The 27,436-nt window shown below is 36.4% G+C and overlaps 1 long non-coding RNA gene across 1 annotated transcript in view; it reads left to right on the top strand.

Annotated features, from left to right (window-relative positions):
* LOC100619312 (uncharacterized) overlaps nucleotides 1–18,981 on the top strand; it is a 36,309-nt gene extending 17,328 nt beyond the window's left edge. The window contains exons 2-3 of the long non-coding RNA XR_001623047.2: nucleotides 6,833–6,951; nucleotides 17,964–18,981. This is a non-coding gene — a long non-coding RNA (uncharacterized LOC100619312). The remainder of the gene's footprint in view (nucleotides 1–6,832; nucleotides 6,952–17,963) is intronic.
* The last annotated feature ends 8,455 nt before the right edge of the window (nucleotides 18,982–27,436 follow it).

Raw genomic sequence — 27,436 nt, 5'->3', positions numbered from 1 at the left:
GTGTTTCTGTGGCATTTCCATTTCTTAATGAGGACATGCCTGATTTTTATTGTTCCTGATATTCTTAGAATGCACCCAGATCCTCTGCATTACTCTTTAGAAATCTGGCCAAGATGGAAGAAACAACATTTACTATACCATATGGTCAACTGGATAAAATAATATCTAAAGCACCTTGAAAATATCACTGTTAAATAAATGTTAGCTCCCATCACTCTGATAAAAGCCACTTGCATAGGTTTTACATTTTACCTGAAGCTTATGATATAATAGCTCTATTCATATATTATTATTCCCATTTTACAGGCAAGGAAACTGAGGCATAAAGGAGCAAAGTGATTTGCTCTCAGGCACACAGAGGTATCACAGAAGCAATATCTGAGAAGGGGAAATCAAAGTGAGAGGTCTGAGGGGAAAAGCCCAATATCTACTCAAGTTATCAGGGAAGATTTCTTTCTTTCTTTTTTTTTTAAACCCTTACCTTCTGTCTTGTAGTCAATACTGTCAATACTGTATATTGGCTCCGAGGCAGAAGAGTGATAAGGGCTAGGCAATGGGGGTCAAGTGACTTGCCCAGGGTCACACAGCTGTCTGAGGCCAGATTTGAACCTAGGACCTCCAGTCTCTAGGCCTGGTTCTCAATCCACTGCCCCCCAGGGAAGATTTCTTGGAGTGGAGAAGTAGCATGGATAGAGAGTTGCCTACTGCATCACGAAGACCTGAATTGAAGCCCTGCTTCTGATTCTTCTAACTGTGTGACCTTGGTCAAGTCATTTTAAACTCTCAGTTTTCTCCCTCCAAGGTGTTAGATACTTATTCCACCTGCAGTCATCAACATTCAGGAGTACTGCCAGAAGCAGATTTAAATCTAATTGGGAAAGATTTAACACAGTAAGTTCTTAATAAATATTATCTATTTATCTATCTCTATTTCTATCTGTCTACTTCTGTCTGTCTGTCTGTCTCTCTCCTTCCCCCTCTCTCTCTCTCTCTCTCTCTCTCTCTCTCTCTCTCTCTCTCTCTCTCTCTCTCTCTCTCTCTCACTTCAGTTATCTGTCTAATTTGTCTGTATTTAGGAAAGAAGGAAGCTATTCCAAGTATAAAGAAAGTCATAAATATGTGAAAAGCTCCAAATTTTATCCTAACCTTTTATGTAAGAGAATGTTCTGTTGCTTTGTAGTTAGAGACTAGAAACTCCAATATTATCAATGGATTTTGAATGGGTGAGAGCAAATGCTGTCTTTTGAAGACCCCAAGAGGGCAAAAGTGGAAAAAGCAACGCAATCAGTCTAAAAGTTCTTATACTCATGACGCTCAGAGAGTGGACAATGTACCTGTACCGTTTCACTCTCTTCCATCCCAGTAATTTCAGTGAGTACCGATGGTCCTCCTATAATTTAACACATCTCAAAATCACTATTCTATTCCAAATCACATAACAAAAATTACAGAGTTCATAGGGAAAGTGGAGCCAGGGACATAATGCTCAAGACTCCCATAAACGATGCATAAGAAAGACAGAGACCTAATAAAGAAGTTGAAAGTTTCATACACACAAAATGGTTAAGAATATATAAATATGGGGCAGCTGTGTGGATCAGTGGATTGAGAGCCAGGCCTAGAGAGGGGAGGTCCTAGGTTCAAATCTGGCCTCAGACACTTCCCAGCTGTGTGACCCTGGGCAAGTCACTTGACCCCCAGTGCCTAGCCCTTGCCACTCTTCTGCCTTGGAGTCATTGACTCCAACACAGAAGGTAAGGGTTTAAAAAAATTAAAAAAAAAGAATATATAAATATAATAAATAGTGATCAAGTCTATGGTCTACTGCTGTTGCGTGGCATAGGCTCTAAGGATACACATGTGAGTTGAGCAGTTTCACCTCTCCTACCCTAACTCTGAGTTTGAAGTTGGAAGGCTATAGGTGATGAGAGTGGAGATGTGCTCATCTACCACATCTGAGAATATATGTTAACTATTGAAGTTCATCTTGAGAAAGAATTTTGCTTGGCGAAATGGGTGCCTAGAAAGGTCATAATTTATAAGTTATTGCAAAGTGGTATGATTTTCTGTATTTTCACTGTTTCTCATGGAGGAAATAGTATATTGGCAAGCTTGTAATTTGATTTAAATTGAAATTTTGTTTAAAACTTAAATTTAAATTATGTATAAAATATTCCCAAATAAATCAGCTACATTAGAACACATTTCCATTTCCAAAGAACATGTTCTAGTAGAACTAAATATATTCATTAAGGTTTCTAGTATGTATAGAATCATCATAAATATCCCTCAAGGATGGAGAAGATACAACAATAAGATGTGATACAACCTCTTTAACTATAGAGTTTATAATCTAAGAGGGGAGAAGAAACAAACACAGTTGTCTATAATCTTAAATTGGAATATTAATGCATACAGGGAAAGTCTAGACAAAGAGAATCATAAGAAAGAAGAAAGAGATCATCCAGGGGAATCCAGCAAAGCTTCTTGGAGCAGATGTTTATTGCCTTTGGACTACAAAGGAGTTTAACGGGTAAAAGTTCATAGAACAGTAAAAATAACACTCAATTTAGAGTTGGAAAACCTGGGTTTGAATCTTTTTAAATTTTATTGATTTTTTATGTCATTTTAATTATCCCTCCCTCCTACTCCAGTCTTAAAACAAAGACTAAAAAAGAAAATGGATGAGGGGGAGCTTTTCATTAAAACTAACCAGTACATTATTCAAGTCCAACAGATATGCAGTGCTCCATACCTATCATCTCCTACCTTAGATAGAATAGATAGATAGAATTAGATAGAATTCCCATATCTCTAATTTAGGATCAAGCATGATCATGGTAATTACGTGGGGGTTGATTTTGATCTGTTGATGCTGATTCTTTCTCTTTGCAGTGCTCTATCTGGCTATGCTTTGTGCCTCTGCTACTTACTACTTAGGCGACCTAGGGGGAGTTGCTTTCCCCACTCTGAGTGTAATTGCTCATCTCTAAAAGAAGAGGATTGGACTGGATGATTTCTTAAGTCTCTTTTGGTGTTAAATCTTTTTGCTTCTAATTGTTTTTTCTCCCCTTGGTTTCTTCTCTTCTCATGATTCTTGAGTTCTTCTCCAAACTATAATCATCCTTTAGCAGGCTTACTGATCTGTTTACTTCTGGAAAAAGAATATGGGCTTCCTGTTTCCAAGGGAAAAGCTTAAGGCTGTAGACCAGGCTCCCAAAGCTTGGATGGCAAACAAACATTACGAAACATTTGGATGTATTAAGAGTAAGTACATCAGAAACATATGGATTAAATTTCCTTTAAAACACACACAGGCTTAAAAATTAATGGGAAAAATACTTGGCAGGGGGCGTTTTGGTTTTTCCAAACCCCAAATGTTTTCACACGCATACACACATATACATATCTTGCTCACACAGAGACAAAATAGTCCAAGATGTTTAGCCAACAATGTGTAGCTGGGGTTAACTTATCTGTCAGGATAGCAAGGTACAAATCTCAGGACTCCCCATGACTTTCCCATTTAAAGTCAAAGGATCTGGCTCTTGGGGTATATTCCCAGAATTTGGAATTTCCAAGGAAGAAGTCTAATGCAAACCTGAGGTATAAGAAAGGTTGTGTGGAGTGAGTTGTGTTTCCCTCAGTAGGGTCAAGGAACTTTGAGAGTTTGGTCCTTGAAAGGCAGATGCCACTGTCCAAGGTAGGCATGATGGTGTGTGGGTAATTTCCTTAGCCTCTTTCTAGTCTTCAAAGACAAATAAGGATAATTTTCAGAGGGGTAGTATGGTACAGTGGGAAGGGTTAAAGATATAGCACCAGGAGCCTGAGGTTTAAATCTTGGCTCTAAATACTTCCTACTTTTGTAAACAAGTTAGTTATATAACCTCTTGGAATCATAGTTTCCTCATCCGTGAAATGGGGACAATAATACTTATCCATGCTACTTTCTTCCTGGGGTATTGCCAGACTCACATGAGATAATGCCATATAAATGGAAATGTTCATCCTTATCATCATTTATATCCTGTACCACTAATCTTGGCAAATAGAGCATCTTTTTACCCTTTACATGTGTATTAGTCTCATGGCCCCAGATAGAACATCAGTTCATTGAAGGTAAAGATTATGCTTTCTTATATTTCTCTAAACTTGTTTGAAAGGTAGCAACTTTTTTAATAAGCCAAATAAGGCATTGGTCTGTTTCTCAGTTGGAGGTCCTATATACAAGGCTGTGGATAAAAATAAGGAAAAAGAAGAACAACCGGACATTTGTGTGGTTTCATTCTACTGCTATGTCTGAAGTGATTCTCTAAGAAAGAGTAAGGGGAAAAAGAGTAAGATAAGTAATGATTTAGGCTGGATCTCTTTGCTACTGTTTCTGGGGGAATTTCTTTTGCATGTATATGGTTTCTTATGGTGTCTAAGCCTGGAGAAGTCTTATCTGTTGAGCTGTATTTTAAGCAGCTTAGATTTTGCACATAGAGAATATTAGGCCTTAGATGTTGATGGATGACTCATTTATCACAAGGTCAGTGATGGCTAGGTCCTTGACCCTTTCTGAACACTTCCCTGTTCTCTTGGGTTGTAGTGGTGTCAGAAGTCAGTGACACTTGGCAATACCTACCAAGTTGCAAGGCAGATGGAAACAATAGCTCATATTTACATAGAACTTTAAGGTTGCAGAGTGCTCTCAGGCTTAGTTCCATGGAGAGCATAAAGTTCTTTAGATGTATACTAGAGGCATACCTAATAGAGGAAAGCATTTCATTTCTCATGACACTATTCTTTATTTTTTTTTGAAAATTTTATTTAATTAGTTAATTTAGAATATTTTTCCATGGTTACAAGATTCATGTTCTTTCCCTCCTCTTCCTCCACCACCTCCCATAGCTGATGTGCCATTCCACTGGGTTTTATATGTGTCATTGATCAAGACCTATTTCCATATTATTGATATTTACATTAGGGTGATCATTTAGAGTCTACATCCCCAACCATATCCCCTTGACCCATGTATTGAAGCAGTTGTTTTTCTTCTGTGTTTCTACTTCCACAGATTTTCCTCTGAATGTGGATAGTGCTTTTTTCTCGTAGATCCCTCCAAGTTGTTCAGGATCACTTCATTGCCACTAATGGAGAAGTCCATTACATCTGATTATACCACAGTGTATCGGTCTCTGTGTACAATGTTCTCCTGGTTCTGCTCCTCTCGCTCTGCGTCACTTCCTGGAGGTCATTCCAGCCTCCATGGAATTCCTCCACTTTATTATTCCTTTTTGCACAATAGTACTCCATCACCAACATATACCACAATTTGTTCAGCCATTCCCCAATTGAAGGGCATCCCCTCATTTTCCAATTTTTGGCCATTACAAAGAGCGCAGCTATGAATATTCTTGTACAGGTCTTTTTCCTTATTATCTTTTTAAAGTACAAACCCATCAGATGACACTATCTTTTTGGCACATTTGGCACATGATGATTTCTTCAGGAGAAAAGAAGTTGGTTGTCATGGCTGGGAGATTTTGCCACAAAGAAAGGAAGATGTGCCAGGATAGGGAGATGATCATGACTGAAATAAATAAGACCAAAGACTAGCAAAGCCAAGAATTTCATGGAGATGACAAATGAGAGAGTGGGCAGCAAATACTAATGATAGCAATTTTTAAGTAACAACTTCAAAACTGTCTACACCAGCAGCCTGAATTCAAGCGCAGATTGTTTCCAAAATATTTCGAAGGAAAAGAGAGGAGTGTTTCCATTACCTTAGTATGACTTTTTTTTTTCTGTTCCAGATGAAATATTTTACTGTTTTAAATCCTTTCTTTGTCTGGGTTCTATTAGCATGACAAGCACCTGAATATTTAGTTCCAAAGAAATTTCAAGGTTCCCATCTGCCAAAGGGGTCTATGTATGTGCATTACAATAAACCAGTTGAGTTAGTTTATATGAATAAGGACTGAGCTGATGATTTCTTTGGTATAGGGAACTACCAGATGAGGAAATTTGTTATCAGTATTGTTGGCACTTTCTCTGCAGCTCAGTTTCTTGGAGTCCTGAGAAATTCAGTGGTTTGTCCAGGAAGGTTCACATAGAAGTTAAATTACAGTCACATAAAATACCCTCATATCTGAACCCTTCATCTGTGTGAATCCAGAGATAAGAAGCATCCAGGTTACACTTAATCAACTCCTTTGATCTCTGTAAGGTAAGTAGTAAAAAAGTATTATTATCCCCACTTGGAGATGAGGAAATTGAGTCTTGGAGAAGTTTAACTGATTTGCCCAAGGGTCACACAGCTAGAAAATATAGGATCTAGAAAATGAAGCCATGTCTTCTGACTCCAAATTTAGGGTTCTTTGCACTCAACCGCAAATTGACAGCTGTATGATCCCCGGTAGCCTAGTATCTTTCATTTCCTCCACCACTGAGTCGGAAGAGATCTCCCTTTCAGAAGTTTCTCAGGATTTGGTTTGGACCTCTACTATGCAGTGAGAGCATTCAATTAAAAAAATCTTTCTGATTAGGTCTATGATTTTAGGTGGGGAAATTCTCTCCACTGAAGTAGGTTAGCATCTGCTCAGGAACCTGTAGTGTTAAAGCATTCTCCGGAGGCGCTGAGGGGTTAAGTGTCTCGGGTCAAACACTCAGCATGTGTTGGAGAACAGATGTATGTGTCAAAGGCCACACTTGCACCAAGATCTTCTTGACTCCAAAGTCACTATCCAAAATAGTAAGTAGCCTCTCCACATTCTAATTTATATGCTTCTAGGTGTTAATCTCCTTATGGGCAGCGGCTGTTTCTTACTCATTTTTGCATCTATTCTAGCCCCAGAACAGCCTTTGAACATACCAAAGTAGTTGCTCAATCAATACTTGCTGAAATGAAGATAAAAAGAGAAGATGGACCAAACAAAACCGAAGCTATGAAATCCTGGAATTTAGCAGGTAATCTTTGTTAAAGAGGAAGCTAAAGCATGACAGCCTCCTAGAAGCAAATGCATTCCAAAAATAGCAGTAGCCAAAAAAAAAAAAGTACAGTAATGCTAATGCTAAAGATGAACTACCTAGAGGCAAGTTCTTTCCCTTATCCCCCAAACCAAAGGGGAAGCAGGGAGGGAATTAGGCTTAGGAATAGAGCTATTTCGACTTCAAGGATTCAGCTGCAGGCGAGTAGGGTGTAGTAGGTGGATACTTTGGTTTGGAGTCAGGAAGACATCCTGTCTCTGACACAATTGTGTGATACTGGGCAAGTCATTCAGCCTCAGTTCTTCATCTGTAAATTAATCTCATTTAAAAATTAAGGCAGTTTGATGGCAGAGAAGATAGAGAACTGAATTGGGGGTCAGCTTCAGTCACTCACTAGTTGAGTGACCCTGGGCAAGTCGTTTAACCCCTGTATGCCTCAGTTTCTCCATCTGAAAAATGAAGATAATGATAGTACCTACCTCCCAGGGTTGCTGTGAGGAAAAAAGTGCTGAGTGCTCTGCAAACCTTAAGGTATTACCCATAGAAATGCTAGGTATTATTTAAAAAGGGGAGTCAGATTGGGTGGCCTCTGAGGTCTCTTCCAGGTCTACAACTATGATTCTTTGGTTTTGCCTTGCCCCACATTCCCAGCTTATTCTGACACATCATACAGAGGTTCTGCAGCTCGTTTGGCATCCCCTGAATTAATACTTCTACATTGCTAGCAAGTTAATCCTTTTCCTAAGCGGATTTTCAGAGATCTTTTGCCAGATCTGATAGGAGGAATTAACCTTTAGATTTCCTACTTCAAACTCACTCACAAGAATCCAAATAAAGTATTAAAAAACTTGAAAGGAATTTTGTATTATCAAAACAATTCCATTTAATTTTCTGACCTTTTCTCTGGTTTCTTTCTCCCCCTCACCACCCTACAGTATGGGAACCAATCCTGCCTGAGAATTCTCAGAGGCTTGGAGGAGAGGAGTTGGGAACCGCAGGTTAATTTTCCAAATTAAGTTTGAACATTGCCCTAATTTGCCAACTGACATTCTGAGACCTGGCCCTTTGGGAAACACCTGTGTGTGGGCGCTCGGCTACAGCTGGAGGAAGGTTTCCTGGTTTTGGGATCACATTCCAGGCAGTCATGCCAGGCCCCCATGTGCCCACGCCATTTTTCCTTTCTGTTCCATTCATCCTGGGAGCTCAGAAATCATATGCCACATGGCATCTTAGAGTGGGTCGGAACTGCCAAACCCTACCTGAATTATCCACAACATCTCTGATGAGTAGTCATTCAGCTTCAGCTTAAACTCTTCTAATCACAGGGTTCTCTGGATTTTGAGTTAGAAGGGTCTTAGTCTAACATCTTAATTTTACAGAAAAAGAAACTGAGGCACAGGGAAGTGAAGGAGCTTGTCTATGATCACGCAGGTAGTAACAGAGTAAAAACCAGGATTCAAACATAAATCCTCCTAACTTCAAATCTATGATCTCTTAATTTACACAGAGCCTCTCTAACTGGGAGCTTCCAACTTTCTGAGGAGGTTTATTCTATTGTTGGATTGTCCAAATTGCCTTTATATTGGGATATAAAGATATTATTAGATGGGAGTATACAATTCTTAAGTTGATCTGAAATGTGTCTCCCTCTAACACTATCTTATTCTCCTTAGTGTTCTCTGGAGCCAAATAGAATCTATCTTCTACATAATGGCTATTCAAGTAGGGGGCAGCTGGGTGGCTCAGTGGATTGAGAGCCAGACCCAGAGACAAGAGGTCCTAGGTTCAAATCTGGCTTCAGACACTTCCCAGCTGTGTGACCCTGGGCAAGTCACTTGACCCCCATTGCCTAGCCCTTACCACTCTTCTGCCTTGGAACCAATACATAGTATTGATTCCAAGATGGAAGGTAAAGTTTAAAAAAAAATAGCTATTCAAGTATTTGAAGACAGTAATCATATTCTCCCTATGTCTTATCTAATACAATCTAAATAGCAATAGTATTTTCAACCGATCCTTTATGGCATTCGTTATTACAAGTTCTTCACTGGTCAATGGGCACTCGATTCTCCTTTGTCCTCTTTTTTGCTATTTTTGTGAATGAATTAAATTTTGATCTCTTTTTGATGCTCACACAAGGATATAAAACATGGATTCTTAGCCTGTATTTATAATAACATTAACCTGTGCTGTTTACATGGGACACAAAAGCTGACCTTACATGAAAGAAGACCATGTGGCATGTTTGAAATAATAACTATAATAATTAATATTTAATAATTTAACATATATTATTGAATTTGATCCTCACGATAAATTAGAGAGGTTGAGAAGAAAGCATCCCCATTTTGCAGACTTGGAAAAAAGCCTCAGAGATACTGTGATTTGCCCAAGTTTAAATATCCAGTAAGAATAATAACCATTCTCATTTTTCTAACATTTTGTTCATACTAGAATTTAGATCTTCTGACCCCGAGTCCAGTGTTCTTTTTGTAACACCAGCTTGAATGTGTTCTGAAAGCAGAATGGAGGAATTGCTTTACTGTGTGTCCTTGGACAAGCCACTTTCTTTTCTGGGTTTCAAGTTAATCATCTATAAATTAAAATAAATGACCTTTACTGCTTCTTAGAGTTCAGAAATGCTAAAATTTTGTGGTTATCTGATGATAAACACCTCAAATGAAAAACCAGGTTAAATAACTGAAATAAACTGTCCTAAATAGGGCTCCCTTCAAGACTTAGCCACCTTCTTCTAGAGGCCTGTCTTGGTGTCCCTAATCACTTTAGCCTTTCCTTTTAAGATTACCTTCTGTCTAGCCTGCATGTATCTTGTATACATTAATGCATTTACATAATTTATATTCTATATTATGATTTATTATATTATAGTTTATATTATAGTTTATATTTTATAAGCTCCTTGGGAGAAAAGTCAATTTGTTTTGTTTTTTTGGTTTTAAAAAATGTTTTATTTTTTAAAAGAAAAATAGTTATAGCCAATTGGAAACCTACTCATTCTTCAACTTCATCTTTTAACAATTTATGGAAGTGACTAGCTGATTTACTATTTTACTTTAAACAAACCCCACCTTTTGTCCTTTTTAAAAAATATATGTTTACCATCTACTCATGCTGAATCCTTCCAAGGAGCATATATTCAATAAATGCTATACAATATCTGGTATATAATAAAGCACCTAGGTAGCTTATTGGATAGAATACTGGGCCTGAAGTCAGGAAGATCTGAGTTCAAATGTGGCCTCACATATTTACTAGCTGTGTGACCTCAGGCAAGTCACAACCCCCCATGTGCCTCAGTTCCTCATCTATAAAATTGAGAAGGAAGGACACTGGAGAAGGAAATGACAAAACCATTCCAGTACCATTGCCAAGAAAATCCCAGGGACAAGATCCATGAGGTCACAAAGAATCAGACAAGATTGAACATCAACACATCAACAACAAGATTGACGTAGATACCTAATAAATGCTCACTGATTGACTGATTTACTATCAGTTTCCTTATTATCCTTTTAAGGGGTGATCCAGGAAAAAAATCTCAATGTTTGGATGTCTCAACTTCTAGCTTAGGGAATTAGGGAAGACTTCATGAAAGAAATGGCATCTACACTGACTTTTTAAAGAAGAGAAAGATTCCCACCTGCAGAGATGAGGAGTGATTATGTTCCAGGCATGGACAATGGCTTGTGTGAATAAAATACTTAGGTCCATGGAAGAGGGCAAGGGGAGATTGGAGAACAATTAAGTGACTTGTTTCCCTAGTAAAATAAGGTGAAATTAAGTTGGAAACAAAAAAATGTGAAAGAAAATGCACAGAAGAAAAAGAAATTAGGAGGAGGAATGGAATCAAGCTGAAGGTTTTGCAATTTTGTTAAAGTTAACAGATCAACAATAAATACTTTGTAGCTTGTGATCTTATGGATGATCACTTTTAATTTTTCTTTCTTTGAATTTTTGTTTTTGTTGATAGTTCACTAAATATAAGGAGATCCTCAATGGGGTCAAACTTTGTTTATTTCTTGCCAGTGTTTCCAGCATTGTGGGCCAATATACTTAGAGATTGAAGGGTCCTTTGGGGCCCTTTAAGTTCAAACCCCTCATTGTTCAGACAAAGGAATTGAACCTAGAAAGATTAAGTGACTTTAGTGAAGATCACACAGTTAATAAATGTCAGCCTGAAATTCAAACTCAGGTTCTCTGATTCCAAAACCAGCACAATCTTGAATGTACCAAAGACTTGGGTTAATTTCCATGTCCTGTCCTATGGAGGTGTAAACGAGTGATGACTGGAAGGATCAACAGGAATAGGAAACTGGAATAAAAAGAAGTATAAGTGGTTTCCCCCATTTCAAAAAAACTTCCTGGTTGGAGCTGACCATGTAGCAATCCCATTGCCTATGTCCTGACACAGGGAAGAAGCAAATGGGAACCAGTTACCAGGATTCATGTCAGAGTAAGGGCTAAGGACTTTTAGTTAAGATAGTAGATGATCAGATTTTTGTATTAGCCTAAGTAACCCGGTAGTGTGCCAGCTAGGCAGGGTTGAACTAAAAAGATTTATTGGCTTTGGAAGTCAAGTCAAAGAGCATTTATTAACCTACTAAATACTAGGCATTGGGTTAAGCACTGGGAATCTCATTCTAGGAGTGGTGACATTTCCCATGAAGAAAGGGGAAGGTGTTAGTGTCAGAGAAGCAATGAAGATGTCACAGCAGTAGTAAAAAAGAGAAGTTCTAGGAGTAGTAGACAAAGGTGACATGATAAAAGAATGTGATAGGAGAGACAGACAGAGACAGAGATATAGAAAGACACAGACAGACAGAGAGACGGGGAGAGATGTTTTGTGAGTGATAAAAAAAAAATTTCAATGTGAAGTATGAATGCTAGAATAGCAGAGAGAGATTGAAATGCAGTACCCCTAGGACCCAAGGAGGGGGTCAAGACTAAAGAACAATGGGTCACAAAACCATAATTTGGAAGAGAAAATGCAGATCATGTTCTTCATTTATATTGTGATTCATGGTGATTATAATGGTCTCAATGATAGACAGTAGATTCTCTAGTGAACCTGAGCGAAATCTTTCCCCTTTTTTGTAAAGCCCCAAATGTGATGCTATGAGTTTGAAATAAGTATGTGGGTCCCTGGGCAAAGACCAAAAAAGAGGGAAGTCTTCTTGACCATCTATGACTTTGATTATGAATCCTTTCCATATACTTTTTAGCATTCTATGTTTCAATCTTTACTAGAGAAAGTACTTGTAGGAGAATTGAATACCCTAGACTAGAATTAGAAATGAATAAAATTCAGATGTTCCTAGAATTCAGACTCTGTAGGAGAAAAAAAAAAACCTTCCCACATAGATCATTTATTTCAAAGTTTCCAAGATTGAATCTGGTCTGGATGAGCTTAGAGCTTTTGTAATGAGCCATGGGTTTTACAAGTTTAGAATTAAGAAAACATTTTAAAGACTGGAAAGATAGATTTGAGCCAGATTGTAGAGGAACTTAAATGTCAGATTAAGAAGTTTTACTTTATCCTCAGAACAATAAGGAGGCCATTAATGTTTCCTTTGTTCATGTGTGGAAGTCAAGTTGTCCTTTTATTATTTAATCAGTCTTTTTTGACCATAACTACTAAACATAGTATTTAATCATCGTAAATTAGAAAAAAAAATTAGTGACTTGGGTTCAGTATTCTAGTGATCATTGCTGTCTAAGAATATAAGTAAATTGGGGAAAGGGATTTTGTGACCTGAAGGTATAGCATTATGATAGACTAACTCTTTTTTTGGGAAAATTTTATTTATTTAGTTAATTTAAGAGTTTTTTTCCTTGGTTACAAGAATTATGTTCTTTCCCTTCCCTCCCCCACCCCCTGGCATAGCCGATGCACAATTCCACTGGGTTTCACATGTGACAGACTAACTCTTGAATGATGCTAGATATGGCCCAACTTCTTATCAGTTCGTGTGGTGGAACATAGGTACAACATAGGTACACGAAACATATTAAAGGAGCACTAATAAGACATTTATTGGTGGCTTCCCTTTCTGGTGGGGAAGAATAAGAATTGCAGAAGACAGGAACATATACAGGCACCCAGGAAAATGTCCCAGGCACTCTAAACTAGTTATGCCTCTCCACTGGACATGAAGTCTTATCATATGTCTTCTCCCATGACATAACAATACTCTGCAGAATTGATGGGGTCCAGTCCCACATGAAACAGTAAAGATGGCACTGACTTTCCTGAGGAAGTCACTTATCCCAAATATTCTCAGTTTTCTCATCTGTTAATTAACTGGAGAAGGAAAAGGTTAACCATTCTAGTATTTTTGCCAAGAAAACCCCAAATAGCAGCACAAAAAGTCAAAGATGACTAAAGTGAATGAATAATAACCATTGTTATCAGGTATTTATTAAATGCCTCCTGTTGGCCAGGGAGTAATACAAAGATGGAAATGAAGCAGTCTATATCTGAAAGAACCTTACATTGTACTGGGAAGAAACATGACTAGAGATGCACAAGTATAGCTTTTCTTCTTGCTCTCTGTCCTGAATCACTCATACCAACCTTCCCTCATACTAGCAGGTTGGTAATTCCTAGAGATGGACCACCATTTATAGCACCACCACTAGGATATAATTCAGTAATTCTTAGTACTCACTACTCTAGCTCATAAATTCCTATCCATGTGATTACCACTGATGCAAAGCAGATACTTTTAATTTTTAAATCAAAAATATTTACATAAAATAAGGCAGAAACAAGAATTGTCACAACAACACAATTATTCAATATAAAGCAAATCTGATAAAAATTAATACATCCCAATCCATACATGTACCTGGCTCACAATCTCCCATCAATGGACAGTGTCCATTAAGGAAGAGTCATGAAATCCAGGGAGGCACATGTGTGAGGAAAATGTATGTACTTGGGGGTAACCTACCGCTCTGAAATTCAAATCTTGAAATCTTGGTGCCTTCAGCAATGACTTGCATCTTATGAAATCATTTTTCTGCTGCCTTCTCACCTTAGGGTTCTAATAGCTCTTCTAATGGAAAAATTCAGTCCTCTTCTGCTTTACAACAGATGAATGCATATCAAGCTATTTTAAGTGCTCAAGAAATATTATAATATCATGATGATAAATTATTCCCATAAGCTCTTGAGTTTAGAGAACTGCAAAATGCCAAAGACTGACTCTCTAGGTAAAGTAGATAAATCTAGGTGTCTCCTCATTAAAAAAAGACTGTTGAGGCAGCTAGGTGGTCCAGTGGATAGAGTCAGTCCTAGAGACAGGGGATTCTTGGTTCAAATCTGGTTTCAGATTTTTCCTACTTGTGTGACCCTGGGTAAGTCACTCAATCCTAATTGCCTTTCCTTAACACTCTTCTGCCTTGGAACCAATACTTAATAGTGATTTTAAGACAGAAAGTAAGGGTTTGTAAAAAAAAAACAAGCAAACCAACAACACTTCTTCCAAACATGTTTAAACCTATATTTATAGCAAAGCAACTACAATGTCATCTTTGTCCCCTCTTTTTTTTAATTTCAAATCAGATGGGACATGAGTGTGCTACCAGGTATATCTGAGAAGTTTCATTTCTTTGAAATGGTGAAAGATGATGCTGAAGGATGAGGTCAGAATGCAATGGGGTTTAGCTCTCTTCCAATCTGTAGGCTCCCAGTCTTTTCTTCAGTCAGTTTGCAAAACAATGTCTTTCTTCCTATCAACAGGCTCCAAGGACAATAGCAGAAGTCTTCTAGTCACTGTTCTCTCTTAGGAGAAGAACTTATTAAATTCATCTTTTTATTCTTTATGGAATCAGAAATTCTTACTTAATCTTCCCATAATCTCCAAATAGTTATTTAATTGGCTGCTTTGTAAGTTATAATGTTTTAGACTTAAAAAGTTACATGCAAATGAGCTTGAGGATCAAAATGCCTGGTAGTTTCATTCATTTCTCTACTCTTAGAGAGGTTCTCTCAGTTACCATCTGAAGGACAAGTTCCCTTCTCTGTCATTCTTCCAATTTAACTAAAAATTATTGTTTCTCTCATGTATTTTACCAGTTTTTAATACATAAAAGTTCTTTCTGACCCTTTCAGCAACAAAAAAGCTCACATAAAAATAGACACAGTAATTTGTCTACCTTGCAAGTTGATTTTATCCCTTTTCTTTATAGAAAAGTTAATTTTCTTTCCTTTTCAGTAATCAAAGGGCTCACATACAAAAGGGTCAGTACTTCACTCATATAGCCCATAATGGTCTCTAGAGGGCCTTATCCCAACTCTCACATTCATACTGCCAGTTTGGGATTCCAGAGAAAACTACAATCCCCCACCGAAGGATACTAGGGCTTCCATGGAGGGATTGGATTGTTTTATTTTATAGAACTCTGACTTCCATTCTATTGTTTTCTCCCCAATATCAAAGGTCAATTATCCCTTCAAACTTATCTAACTAATGCCAGTTAAATATTTCCTCAAGATCATTGATACCATTGATTAGCACACATATATAATTTGACCAATGGATATCAGTGACTTTAAAAGGGATATTTGTTGAGAAGATACTGCAAAAACAGAAATTAAAAAATGTCCTCTTTAAATGGGCACATACTGGGATCTCTAGGCTAAAACTTAAAAGTGTTTACTACAAAATCTTTATTGCACTAAATTTCAAATGTGGCATCAAATGATGGATGAAATTGCTTCAGATATGATGTTTCATCTTCTGGTTTTAATTCACTGCAGGGCTAGATCTTAAAAGTGCTCCTTGAGGCTACATTGGTGACAAACTCTGGTGTCTAGGTCCAGTTTCTGGATTCCTGAAAACTATCTTTCGAAGTTTCAAAGCCTACTCTATTCTGTCTTTAAGGCTTCTTCACCTAAGGCATGCAAAAATCGAAACAATAGGGACAGAAGCATCATCAGAGCCATGCGCAAGGGATGGAGGAGGTCTCCCACCTCAAAACCCACAGTAGTTTACATTCCACTCTCAAAAACAACCAGAGAGGAAAATAGATCCCTGTGCTCTTCTGGGAGTTTTTTGTATGCATATCCAGTTCCAACTCAGCCACAAATCAAAAAGACACAGAAAATAGGCTGGAAACAGTCATAGAATACCAACACATGCTCTGAAGTAGAGAGTGGGACCCTTTGTTATTCATGCTCAGAAACAAATAGAAAAAATTTCCGTTAGTATGCCTCCAGGATTGGGGTCTCATTGGTCAGTCTCCAGTTTCATTAAAATATATGCAGGGTCATTGACTATGAAGTCGTTTAGAGATATGTCATACTTGTATAATCTCTGATATATTCATTTTTTGGACTCCAGAAAATGTCTCCATTTATTGAAGTCTCTCCTTTCCTCTAAGGTCAAATTCTGGTGCTACATTTTACATGAAATCATTCTTGATCATCCCAAAGGAAAATGAAATCTTTCTCCTAAAATATCTCATAGCATTTTACCTTTACTTCTTCTTTACACTTACTTCTGCATTTACATCTTAATTTATTTTAACAAACATTTATTGAGTAACCACTAGGTACCAGATGTTGTTCAAGGATCTGGGGATATATAAAGGCAACAATGAAACTATCCCTGCCTTTGAGGACATTAAATTATACTGAGTTATTTCCCCCTGCCTCCATGACTATATATTTGAAAGCATATAAAAATAATTTCTGGAGGTGGAGGGAAGAACACAATTATATATAGAGGGAGAATGGAAACAATGGGAAAACAATCACCGCAAGTGTGTCAGTGCCAGACTCTTGGTGCTATCACTTCTCTCTCCTTTCCTCTCTTGCCCTCTTTTCTTATTCCTCAGAAAAGATGAGACCTATGCGAATTTCTGAGGGGTTGTAGGGACATCTTTATCCTCATTGTGACAAATTCTGATAGCCTTAGCATTTCTATTTTGTGTGTCATTGCTTGAAATAAGTGAAGTGTGGCAATTGGGAAGCACCCAGGTAGGGAGAGGAGGATTTTGAAGAGGTACTACTTATTTTTAAAACTCTTTCTTGGAATCAATATTAAGTATTAGTTCCAAGGGAGAAGAACAATAAAGGTTAGGAAACTGGGATAGAATGATTTACTCAGGGTCACATCAATAGGAAGTATCTGAGGCCAATTTTGAACCCAGAACCTCCCATCTCCAGACCTGACTTTCAATGCACTGAGTCTCTCATTGCCATAAAATGTGGTACTTTAAATATATACGCATATTTATGTACTTATTTTAATAACAAATTTCTATGAGTTTTCTAAAGTCTTAAAATGTGGTACTTTTATTAGCAATATATTGGTTGAAGACTTCGAAAGAGGAAAATTATTAATTCATTTTTACAACATCTCATGGCAGAGAGAGAATATTTATCCTGAAATTCTTTTGGGTAACAAATGACTCATCAGTGACTGGGCAAGTACTAAGACAGAGCCTCCATTATTTTTTCCTGGGAATTGATTTGGGAAAGAAGAGTCAAGAGAGTGGGTGGAGAAATCTTGTGTCCCAAGTGAGACCAGGCTTACCAAAAGGTAAGGGTTGAAGGCTTGACAACATTGATGACCAGCACAGCATTATACCACTAAATAGGATAACAGGCAATATTGCCTAGTATAGTTATTTGTATTTGTGTCTTCTACTCAATTAGACTGTAAGCTCCCTAAAGGCAGGAATTGTTACTTATCAAAATTCTTTACCTTCTTCAGTGTTTGTCATGGTGCTCTGGACACAGCAGGTGCTTAATTAGTATTTGCTGAATGAAAGCAAAAATAAATTAAACCATTATAACTATGCCATTTTTATTTTACCAATTAACAACTTAGGATATAAATTTATAAAAATGCTATTTAATGTGGGGCTTTGGAGGTATTAAGCTCTTCTGAAGGGAATGCTCTATATGAGGGAGATGGAGTCTAGACTTCAGGCAGCTAAACTTTGGCTTCTTATTCTAGATTTCTGCAAAGTTGACATTCATCAGATCTCATCTGAGTCACCAAGTTGTCAGCTGCTCTGAGAAGTCCTGAAGTCTGTGGAAAAACAACCCCAAACATTGGCACCATCTGTAGAAGAGGCTTCACTCTTAAGATTCTCTATTTGTACTCATTAAGTCATTACCTGATAAAGCCAGACTTGTTTCTTTTTAAATAATCTGCAAAATAGGCTATAAAATGCATGTTTGTAAACTCATCACAGGCTGCATTCCAATTGACTGTTAGAGAGGTTTTTAAGATCCCATTCTTATTGTATAGTGACTATTAAATAGAAAGTTTTCTCCTATTAGACAATCTGCCAAAAACTGTCATTTAATCTAATAATGTAGCAGGAATCTGAATATCATTTAAGTGACTTATTATTTCTCCTCTTCACTCCATCCCCAGTTTTCCAGAATCTTACTTTTATTTGAAATACCTCAATATGTCAGGCATATGAGTTAATCCACCTGGGAACTTTCTTATAGAAATATCTGCTTTATGGCAGAACTGATCATGACTAAAGTCCATTTGGGATCATCATAATTACCAAAGTACTAAAAAAGACCTCCATATAAAACTGGATCTAGAAGACAGCATTTATAGAATTTCAATTAAATATATACATTTAACCCAACAAAACTTTATTAAATAAACATGTTATAGATGTGTTCGGAGAAGAAGAAACAACTTCATAAAATTAAGACATTTATAAAATTCCTTAAAATTTTCAAAATATTTTACTTTCCTTATATAATTTAAGGTTCATAATGATTATGGAAGTCAGGTGAAACAGTGGATAGAGTACAGGAATTTGGAATTAGGGAGATCTGAGTCCAAAACCTGCTTCAGTCACTTACTGACTCTGTGAACTTGGATGAGTCACATAACCCCATGCATGCCTCAATTTTCTCATCTGTAAAATGAAAATAATAATAAAACTTACCTCATAGAGTAATTATGTGGGTCCAATGAGATAATAAATGTAAAATGCTTTGCAAGCCTGAAAGCAATATATGTATTTTTTGAGTGTGTGTATATGTATGTAAATATACCCATTCATAATCCACATATAAATAGCTATTATTATTATTAACTATGTGATAAAGAAAAAGAAAATGACAAATGCTGGAGTGGATGTGGAAAAATAGGTCCTAATGAACTGTTGGTGGATCTGTAACTGGTTCAGCCATTCCGGAAAGCAATTTGGAATTAGATACAAAGAACTATATAAAACTGTATCTATCTTTCAAGTCAATATTATTGCTATTAGGTCTGTATCCTGAGAGATCAAAGAAAAAGAAAAAAGACCAAGGATCTATACCTCCCCAAATACTTAAAACATTTCTTTTTGTGGTTGCAAAGAATTGAAAATTAAGGGGATACCCATCAATTGTGGAATGACTAAACAAGTTGTGGTATATGATTGTGATGAAATATTGTAAGTTATAAGATATGATGAGCAGGATGGTATCCAAAAAACCTGGGAAGAATTATGTGAACTGAAGCAAAGGGAAGTAAATAGAACTAGGAGGACATTATTCAGTAACAGCAATACTGTAATTATGATCATCTGTGAAAGACAGCTTCTCAAATCAATGATCCAAGATAATTCTGAAGGACCTATGATGAAAAATGCCATCTGTTTCTAGATAGAGAACCAATGAACTCTGAATGCAGATTGAAGTATCTTTTCCCACTTTCCTTATTATTCTCATTTTTATCCCACAAGGCTAATATTGAATAAGTTTTTTATGACTTTACATGTATAACGAGTATCATATTTTTTTGCCTTCTCAATGGGTGGGGGAAGAGACAGAGGGAAGGAAATAATTTGAAACTGAAAATTAAAAAAATATGTTAAAATAATTTTAAAAAGATTTCCTCCACTTAAAATATAATAACCACATGAGGCATTTTAACTGTCATGATTTTTAAAAAAATTATTTAGAATATTTTTCCATGGTTGCAAGATTCATGTTCTTTCCCTCCCCTCTTTCCTCTTTCCTCCTAGAGCTGACACTTGTCATGATTATTCTGATTTCCAATTTATAAATGAATAAATTGAGTCTCAGTGAGGTTAAGAGATTTGCCCAAGGTCACATTGCTTGTGTCAGAATTGGATTAAAACTAGATGCCTTATTTGAGTAGCAGGTACTCACTATGGAGCATATTATTTAATCAGGTGTGGTAAGACATTTACCAACATAAATCAATATCAAGAAAAATTCAAAACTATATGATGCCATTAAATGAGAGACACAGCATTTCCAGATTATGGAAAGAGAAGGTAAAATTGGAGATGAGTCTTGAAGGGTGGACTAATTTTCAACAGATAATGATATTGGTGAGTGGAGATGGAGATTTCCACATTTTGGCAACAATGATATGAGCTAAAGCATGGATGTTGGAAAGCAAAGAGAGTTTTCAAGGAATAATTAGTAGTGCTGCTTTATTGGAACATATGGTGAAAGGGAGAGAGTTAAGTGAAACTAGTTTGGACATGTAGGGTTTATCAGGTTGTAGAGATAATAGAATGCCAAACTAAGGATATGATTTATGAGGAAATGGGGAGCAGGTAAAAGATTCTGAACAGGGGCCTAGTGTAAAGGATCTGGAAATTAGGGATATTCTTTGGCACTGATGGGAAGGGATTTTTTTTTTCACCATTTATGGTCCATTTGAATAGTTTGGATTGAAACTGTTTTTCAACTCTTTTTAAAATTTTATCCTTTCTTCTGATTTGATAATAATTCTTACTTTTTCCCTAACTAGGAAATCTGATTGCACAGTCAACTAATTCTTATATAACCTCTATATTAAAGCATATTAAAATGTTAAAATATAAGCAATTTCATTTTGGGGTGCCAATATGTGCCCCCAAATGGGAAATAGAAGGAAACAGGCAAAGATTGACTTTGATTAGTCCATTTTTGTTATATCTTGGTCAATGTAGAGAATTCATTAAAATAAAGAGGCACAATGGACCTCAGAACCATCTTAACTAGCATATACTTGATCTTGTTATTATGTTAGTCAAGGCAACACCAGTAGGAATATTGGTAAAAATACTATGATGTAAAATGTATGGGTAGTGTTTCCTGCAGGGAAAAACAGGAAATCCTAATACTATGGTTTAGTGAAACTTCTTGAATTTTAATGTGTATGCCTCAAATAAAGATTCATATTATAACCTAAATAAATAAAGAAAAGAAAAGAAAAAAACAGTGGAAGTAAAAACAAGCCTATGGAGAGTTTAGCATGAGACCCATTTGAGATAATATATTCCATGAGCATATTAAGATGAAATTAGCAAGAGAACAACATGGAAAATCGGACAGTTGAATTATTAAATTTGTACCCTATTACCCCAGATCCTATTGGGCTCTGTGATAATTTAGAAATGGCATTTAAAAAGATAAAGTTAGGGAAACTTCTTGACCTGACCAAGTACACAAAGACAATTCAAGCTGGAGTTACATGATCTTAAAAGTATTGAATCATACTGTCAAAAAATTCACAGAAAAGGGAAAATATCAAAAGAAGAGGAGAAAATGACAAATCACATTATTTCCAAAAGGCAATCAAAGGAAAATTAGTACCAATTGATTCATATGCATTATTTTTCATATTTATTAAATCATAAATAATTTACATATAAATCCAGGTATATTGCTGAAAAAATATGAGAAGAGACATTTTCTTCTAGTAAATCTCTGAAATAGATCATATTTTTATAGTCTTGTAATTAACTGAATGGGGCTTTTTTTAAATGATTATAAAAAACCTGACCTGATAGAGTAAAATGTAACCTCCAAGGATCTTTCCAACAAGGACTTCTCGTGTATATTTGATGATATCATATTTGATTCTTTGGTAAATGCAAAGACAGATATTTCTGTTCCATACCACAACCCCTGATTATTGATATTAAGTCATACAGAAAATAAGGTGATATATTCCTTATCAAAAATGTTTTTCATTGTCCTGAAGGTTGTCCTTTTCAAAATCCAAATGGAAGATGGAGATGATGAGATCCTCCAGGGTGCCTTATTTTGCATATGCTTTTGTGGGGATTGTATCAAGTCCCAGAATATTTAAGAGCCTTCCTCATTGAATCTATAATTATTTAAAAGAGACCAGGTCCAATAATCCATGCAGGAAAAATTAAATTAAAGAAACAAGCCTATCGCATCCAGACTATGGCATATAGCTAGATGGCAGGCCCTTTGATTTAGTAGTAGATCAGATTATGTATCTGGGATTGAAAGTACAAAAGTTCAAGGAACTAGGTCCATAATTGAGTGGAAAATAAGATCTAGATGGATTGCACTTGGGAAATTGTGCATGGTCTCTGGACCATGATTTTGGCAGAAAACCAAACCTTTTAATGAAAATATTCTCCCTGAAGTTCTCTACAGTTGTGAATGATGGCAGGGAACAATCAAAGAAGACTCAAAATTTGTGGATTAGCCAAAGGACAGTAGAAAGACATGTGGTAGACACAATTTATCCTTAGGATGTTTCCAGTGATGACATCTGTTCTAGGAATAGTTAGATATTATTGAGGAAATGGAAGTTGGAAAAGGAAATTGGCAAGTCACAAAATGTGAGTGAATGATACAAGATATACTGCACCTGAACCTTGAACCCACAAACAAGGACTTAGTAAGGTCCACTGAACATTTAGAAGGAACATCTGCAAAGCAGCTATAGGAAAACATGGACAAGAACCATATAGGATAATAAGTCATAGCTGGAGTGTGAGCTGTATTCGTGAAGGGGAATGCCAACATTGATGAGGTCAAAGATCTATTGATCTCCGTATAAATGAATCAATCAACAATCAGGCATTAAGCACCTACTATATAGTAGGGCCTGTTCTAGGCACTGAGGATATAAAAACAATAGTGAGAAGAGAGACTGACATGAGGAGATCAATAAAGAGGCTATTACAATAATCCTGGTACATGTAATGAGAGTCTGATCTTATTTTTCACTTGCCTGTGATTTCTCCATGAAAGCAGTTTTTCCCACTAATCAAAACCACCTGTATTGATTGAATGTAATACTTTTGAACAATAACATAACCCCAGGCTTAAAGAAATGAGTTTCTCTCCTATTCTTATAGAGTAAGGGGAAAAATTCTGATTTTGGATTCAGAAGACCTCCTCAAAATGTTTTAGCCAAAATTTGTCCTTGCCAAAGTATGTTAATCTTACATTGGGTGAGAATGCTATCTTGCCATTTTTATAGTCCTGAAAGTCTGAGGAGGATAAAGCCTTGGACTTAATTCTGAGAGACTCATTTGATTTCCCTCTATTCCATGGCTTCAGTATAACTCCAGGCATATTGCACGAGTTGCATGCATATAACTGAGTGCCTGAGGAAAAATGATTGCATAAATCTATCCCTCTTTTGGACTCTGAGCTCCAAGGGCAGGAACTATATCCTATTCATCTCAGTCTTTGCCACAGAGCAATCTATAACAGGGCTTTGCATATAGGATTCTGGAAATATTTGTTGAAAGGATGGCTATGAACATAATATTATATCTCCCACTGCTCATCTGCTACATATAGAAGAAGGGACAGTGGATAGAATCTGGTCCTAAAGTCAGAAAGACTTTATCTTTACGAATTCAAATGTAGCCTCAGATACTCTGTGTGACTCTGAGAAAATCACTTAACCCTGTTTGCCTCAGTTTTCTCATCTGTAAAATGAGCTGGAGAAGGAAACGGCAAAGAACTCCATCTAAGAAAACCCCAAATATAGTTATGAAGAGTCAAACATACCTGAAAAACAACTGAACAACAAAAATGACCAGACGAATCATAGTTTGATGGAAAAAATATTGGATATAGCAATAGAAGATCTATGTTTGAATCCTGGCTCTACTTCCATAATATAAGTGAGTCATTGAATCCCTTTAAGCCTCAGTTTCTTCATCTCTAAAATGAGGAAATCATATTAGAGGACCTCTATGGTACCTAAGATCTTTACTACACACTTTTGGAACATTGAGCTTCCTTCAATGTCAAGTTCAAGGACTGAAGTGAAAATATGGATAAAAAGTTAGATGAAGCCAGAGGGGAAGGGGATGAGGACTTTTTAAACTCAGCTTCCCCAGATCTAGAACTGATTTTGTATTTTCCTAAAATCTCTTTTGTATTTCTATCTCTTTCAAACATGCCCTGGCTTATTGAGATAATGGCTGGATTGGTGATTTCATTCATATATTGAACTCGTGGATGAGAAAACCCCAAATATCATTAAAGGTTGGCATGTCCTCTAAAACTTAGAGTATTAGAGAGTTGCCTGAAGCAGTGGTATAAAAGTCAAGCTATAAATGTAGCCAGGTGCTGGCCACACATTGACTTACAAAACCACAAATGAACATCATCTATGTTGCAACTAATTTTTATTTATTTTGTTACATGCTTACTAATTATATTTGAATCTGCCTCAATTATATTCTACCTGAGTTTTGACATCTCTGTCTAGAATTGAAACAAGTTAAGTGACTAGTCCAAGGCCACACAATCAATAATATATGTCATGGATAAGATTTGAACCTAGGTCTTTTTGGCTTTGAAGCCAGACTTCTATCCCATAAATAAATTCTTACCGAATTGCATCACATTGGATGGATCTCGGCTAAATACATTAGCTAATCAGAGTCTTAGCTCCCTCACTTTTAAAGTGAGGATAATATACATACATACATACATACATACATACATACATACATACCTCATTCAGCTATGAAGAAAGGGCCTTGTCAAAATTCAATATTAATGTAAGTTATTACCTTTGTGAACAGAGGTTTATAATATGCATTTGAATGAATCAGTTTACTGCTGTCCCTAATACAAATATGCCTGATTGAGGGGATTTTTATCTTAGGAATTTATAGGAAGGTACCTGGCGAAGTGCTCAGTCTGAAATTTCAGAATTTAAGTACAGGGAACTCCCAGCATGAAGACTGGCAACTTATTTTGTTTTTAGAGAGTTGTCTGCGGGGATGGGGAGATTGGTTGAACTACTTGCCAATGATCTCATGGCTAGTGTATGGCAGTAACATAATCCAATTATAGTCTTCCCTTACTCCAAGGTTGTGCCTCTACCTGTGATGCTACATTCCTCCTCTTCTGTGTTTATATAATTACAAAAAGATAAACTTGCTTTTCAATTATGTGCTAACCTATGTTTTTACATCAGGAAGCAGAAAAGTGACTGTCAGTGAGATATAAGACATTCATGTCATCTGGTGATATTATTTACAACTTATGTTTATAGACACAGCTGTGCTTACGCCAAAAAACAGCCTGTGTTAATTGATTCAATAGGGTTGGAGGAAAACAGAAAATATCTGAACCACCTCCCATTTAACCAACTGGGCTAGTTTTTAGATGGAACTTCTGACCCTAGAGCAAAGACCACTGGTGCTAATTAGTGTGGATATAAGAAAACAGAAATTCATTTTGTAGACAGAATGCAGCCTGGCACAGCCTTACTTGGTACAGGAAATAAAATGAAATTAATTAAACCCATTATCTCATTGTGTCAACAGATTGAATTGGGTTAAACACTTCATCCTTTTCTGTGGCCAAGTGAAAGATAGACTAAATGCATTTTTGTCAAAGTCATCTCTTTTAATCTGTCCCCCCAAAGTGAATTATTGAGCTTAAATATTTTACTTTGCTCTGTCTGCAAAAAGCATCCTGTTGCTTTTTGTCAAGGGGATAGAATTTTACTTCTCTCATTCTATCAATATGGAGGAGAGCCCCAAAATAACCTTGTTTAAAGTAAGTCCATACCTCTTTATCGCCTCTGAAAAGAAAATGACAGTATTCAAACTTGTATGGATAAAATGAAAATTTATAACTGACATTGTGAACCATTGAGGCCACCTCTTAAATTGTAAGTTGAGCTACATAATTAAGGGAAGTGAAGACATCTTGTTGGCTCTTTAACATTTGTGGATAATGCTTTTTCTCTGATGGTTTAGCTTTATTTATTACACATTTGAACAAATAGGAAAATTATTTGATTTCTTTTACAAGTTAGCTTTTAAAATGCTGTCACCCTGTGCTACTTAAATATAAGAGGGCAGAGTCTGAGTGATAAATTAAGATCAACTAAGAACAGATGGAATGATGCTATATACTGCTGATGTAAAAGGTACCTCAGAGATACACTTGAGAGTATATGAAACATGAATAATATTAAAGAGCTGGAAAGGACTTTGGAAATCATCGAATTCAATTTCCTCTTTCACAGATTAGGAAATAGATGATGAATGAGCTGATGTAAATTGTGTAATCTCAGAGACATTGATGAGTAGTAGATTTTGTATTCAGACTTACTTAAAATTAAACAAAAGAAAAAACCCTTCTTAATCCAATTTTGTTGTTTTTTTCATTACACCACAGTTTCTATTGAGGCACAGTTAGTCAATCACTTGATGGCATCTTTAACCAGAGGTGTGCTGGAAGCTGCTCAGACTGACTTTGGAGAGCCAATGGTTAAATTTTGAGTTTTGAGCATTCATAACTCAGAAATCAGCAAGTACTAAAAAACAGGTCTTGACTTGCTATTTTCTCAGCTATATGGAAAGGAAGTAATGTCAAAAATGTTAATAATGAAGATTAAAATTAAAGGTATGTCCTGCATATTTTCTCCAGAGATCCAGTTGTTAAACATTTACCAGAACACTTCTACATATATGAGTTGAAACCAAGGTTCTGAGTGGAACCAAAGTATCTCTCCAATATGTGCTCAAACTCTTAAATGCTTATTGATCAGAGAAATATTTTAACCCATCCCACTTTTGCATAGCTCTAATTGTTAGGGATTTAAAAAAATATAAAACATAAATCCATTTCTTTGTAATTCCACCTCTTGCATCCAATTTTCTTCTCTGGAGCAAAGAAGATCCAAATCTAATGCTTACTTCACATGACAATTCTTAAAATAATTGAAGAAAGCAATTATGTCTCATTTCCTTTGACTCAAAGTGTACCCTTCTCCATGTGTGAAAATCTCAATTTTTTAAACTGATACTATTTTTAAACTGAAACATTAGGTATCTAATAGGGACTTTAATCATCCTGATATCTGCTGATGCTCTCTCCCTTGCTAAAAGCAGGGTAGACATCACTTTCTTGAATTTCTACATGCTACAACTTATGAATAATGTTGGTAAACTGTAAATCCAGTGGAGGACAACCAGGATAGTGAAGGGAATTGGGATGAAACCAGGTAAAGATTGGTTAAAGCATTTGGGGACATTTGTCTTGGAAAGGAAAAGACTTATGGGAGTAATCAATCATTATCATCAAGCATTTGAATAGCTGTCGTATTCAAAGATTCAAAGAGAAGAGAGATTATATTTGTTCCTGGTTTTATGGATGGAGAATACAAAGAGGCAAATTTATACTCGATGCAAAGAA

The sequence above is a fragment of the Monodelphis domestica genome, chromosome 6 (assembly GCF_027887165.1).
Source record: "Monodelphis domestica isolate mMonDom1 chromosome 6, mMonDom1.pri, whole genome shotgun sequence".
Lineage (NCBI taxonomy): Eukaryota > Metazoa > Chordata > Mammalia > Didelphimorphia > Didelphidae > Monodelphis > Monodelphis domestica.
The sequence above is the reverse complement of the archived record's forward strand: the minus strand, read 5'-3'. Positions and strand labels throughout refer to the sequence as shown.